This window comes from Empidonax traillii, unplaced genomic scaffold (assembly GCF_003031625.1).
Source record: "Empidonax traillii isolate 1590-97213 ecotype Southwest subspecies unplaced genomic scaffold, ASM303162v1 scaffold869:size279042, whole genome shotgun sequence".
Lineage (NCBI taxonomy): Eukaryota > Metazoa > Chordata > Aves > Passeriformes > Tyrannidae > Empidonax > Empidonax traillii.
Window position 1 is genome coordinate 125,019 of NW_020956062.1, and position 3,384 is coordinate 128,402.

Sequence of the window (3,384 nt, forward strand, 5' to 3'; positions counted from 1 at the left end):
GGGGGGAACCTTTCTTTGTACAAAGTCAGAGTTAAAATGTTATTAACCTGGTGCCCCAGGAGAAATTTAACACAGGTGAAAGGCGGGTGTGTTGTCTGTGCCCAGTGTGAGCTGAACACACCTCGCTGCACTCCCAGTCCCAGGGGAAGGAGCTGTTCTGCAGGACATGGACTGAGACTGCCACTGGAAAGCAGAGCCCTCTCCTCACCCACGAGAGTGACCGAGGGGGGACAGAAAGCTGAGAGCAGCACTGTGCTGTGAGACACCTGTCAAGCACAAAGTGGAAATTGCAGCAGTGCTCCCTATGCTGCTGCTCCAAGGCACTGCCCAGCAGCTCCTGTGATCCCTCCTGCACTCCCCAGCCTGTGACAGCAACCTCCCTCCAGGCAGGGACAGGGAAATGCTTGGATGTGGCTGAATGTTGCCCCTTAATGGAGTGGGGAGGCAAAGAGCTCCGGCTGAGCCCCCTCAGCACCGGCTGGTGGAGGGACGAGAGCTGGGATCAAAGCCAGGGCAAAGAACCGCTCAGCCCCAGAGTCCTCACCCCAGCCTGGGGGGCTGCTGGGAGCCCAGTCCCTCCCAGACCCAGCCTCACCCAGGGTGCTGAGCAGCCGGGAAATCTGTCCTGCCTGTGGCTCACACACCATAAAGATCAAAGCTGCACCTCCAGAAAGAAAGGTGCTACAGATCCCAACAGAGAGGAGGGGGAAAGGGATGAAAAAGGCAGCGTGGCTGCTGAAGAGAACCACTTCATTCAAAGCCACACATAAACCTCCTCCTGCACCAGCCTCCCCGAGGTTACCACGAACCCCAGGGAAAAACAGCGTGGCTTGAACCCTGCTTTTCCAAACTCACACCAAACAAGCATTTTGGGAAGCACACAAACACGAGGGCAGCTGATTTTCTTCACCAAACTGAGGCTAACTGGAGGAGCAGCATCAAATCCATCGAACCTGCATGATCATAAAACTGGCTGAGTAAGGCTCAGCTCCTTAAAACTCAATGCCTTAAACTTTAGCACAGCAGGTCTAAAAGAGGCAAAAGCCCCAAAGTGGACTGGATATCAGACCCCTGCTAAAGAAAACCAACAGCAAAACCAGACTTTTTGGCAGCATCATGGTTACTGCAGCTCAGGGCTGCAGCACAACCCTTCCCCAAACACAGAGATCACCTGGGGCGGGTGATCACCAGGTAACCAGAAGAGAACAACCACTGAAGTTCACAGCTCAGGACTCAGGAAGAACTTGGTGCTCAGAGAGATTCTCCCTCGCCCATCAACACTAAGATCTGGCAAGAAGCTGTTCTAGACCGGGAGTTTTTGTCTGGAGCTCAGTGACCGCCACCAGGGTTGTCTGCAGGTGGGGTGGGCACTCCCTGCAGACACACAGGCAGCACTTTCCCAGCCTGCCCACTCCCTCCCAGCTCTTTGCTGGGAGCGAGCATCTCCTCCCAGAAACATACCTCTGCACCTCCCCTGGCCTAGTGAAACAACTCCCTCTTGCACATGGCAGGACACCACGGATGTGGGATGCTGGTCCTTTGCTCTCCCACACCAGCACAGGGGAAGCAAAGAGCTTCTCCTCCAGCCCTCACATTCCAGGCTGTTTCATACCAACTTCCTCCCCTCTGGCCTCACAGGGGTAGAAGCAAAGGCAGATCTGGCCTCAGATATATGAGTTCATGGGGGATGGGAGGAATTAAACTCCAAATGAGTCACTGTTCCCTCCCCATAATCCACAGCAACATCTGTGGATATTATGCCTGATTCTAAGAGCAGTGGTTCTTAATGCTCTGCATGCAGGGCAGAGCCAGCCAGGACTCCTGGGAGGTGCTTCCCAAAATAAAAGGTGTGTGTCAGGAGTGGTAAGACTGACCTGTGTATCAGGACTTGATGGGTTATGAGCCAGCTCCTGCCCCAGTTACAGTCATGAAAGCAAATCTGGACCCTGGAGTCACAGAAGTACTCAAGGGCTGAGTCCTCCATCACAGAATTAACACCTGATCCCCTTCAAAAGCACAAAGGAAAGGCAGCAGGATCAGGCCAATTTTGACAGAACAGAAAGCACAAGGGAAGCCCTTGGACGAACCTCCAACCAAGGATGAAGGGAATGTTGTCTGAGTAGTAAATTCAAACTGTCTGCAGCACTTGCAGAGAACTGCTGGTGCCATAAACTTCACCCCACAGAGAGCAGACGTTCCAGGCCACAGCACAGCCCTCTGGAGGCGGCACTGCAGAGGGAGAGCTGGGAAAGGCAGCAGCCAACCTGTCACCCCCCAAGCAGGTGGAGGTGCTGATCGGTGACTGCACCTGGCCACGGTCACAGGGCACCCAGCTCTGAGTACATGAGTGCACACCTGGACCATGGTCTGTCTACAACTGCACATCTATATCACAGTCTGTGTGTCATGCACACCTGAATTACAGTCTTTGTATGATGTACACCTGTATTACAGTACATGATATTACACACCTGTATCACAGTCTGTGTGTGATGCACACCTGAATCACGGTCTCTGTACAATGCACACCGTTATTATAATCTATAATGCACACCTGTATGACAGTCTGTGCGTGATGCACACCTGTATTATAGTCTTTGTGTGATGTACACCTGTATTATAATCTGTGATGCACACCTGTATCCCAGGCTGTGTACAGTGCACACCTGTGTCACCACCTCGTCGCTCTCTCTGTGCTCTTTGAGAGCTCACAGCCAGCAGCTGCAGTTCAGTGTTTACCTGAGGGCACAGACTGACAAGAAGTTTATATTCCCTAGCAAAGCCAGGCAGGGGCTGGAGCCTGGCAGCCGGTGCTACAGCCCCAGGTGTCCCCACATCCCTGCGGGGGACCGGGATCCGTGTCCGCCTGCCCAGAGCAGCCGTGGCTGCCCCATCCCTGCGAGTGTCCAAGGCAAGGTTGGACGGCGCTTGGGGCAACCTGGTCCAGCGGAAGGTGTCCCTGGCAGGGGGTGGAACTGGATGATCCCTAAACCCCTTCCAACCCCTGCCATAACTCCACGATTCCGCGCGGGTGGTGCGGTGGGGCAGCCCCGGCCCCGCTGGAAGCGCCCGGGCGCGTCCTCCTGTCTCAGTGGAGAGCCCAAATGACCGCGGAGCTGGGAGGCAGCGGGTGCCGGGATGAGCGGATCCCGCTGCCGGCTCTCCCGGCAGGAGCGGATCCCGATCCCGGTTCTCGGCTCCCCCGCCCCGCGGGCCCGGGACCCTGCATGACTCCCGCCCGCCGCCGCCCCGGACCCTGCATGCCTCATAGCGCCGGCCCGCCCGCCGCCGCCGCCGCCGCGCCCGGCGGGGCCCCGGACTCTGGATGGAGCGGCGCCAGCACCGCCCCGCCGCATGGGGCGGCCCCGGAACGTGGATGGCGGC

At 56.7% G+C, this 3,384-nt stretch overlaps 1 protein-coding gene across 1 annotated transcript in view; it reads right to left on the reverse strand.

The window, feature by feature from the left end:
* EHMT1 (euchromatic histone lysine methyltransferase 1) overlaps positions 1-3,384 on the reverse strand; it is a 122,068-nt gene that overhangs the window by 118,010 nt on the left and 674 nt on the right. The window lies entirely within an intron of this gene.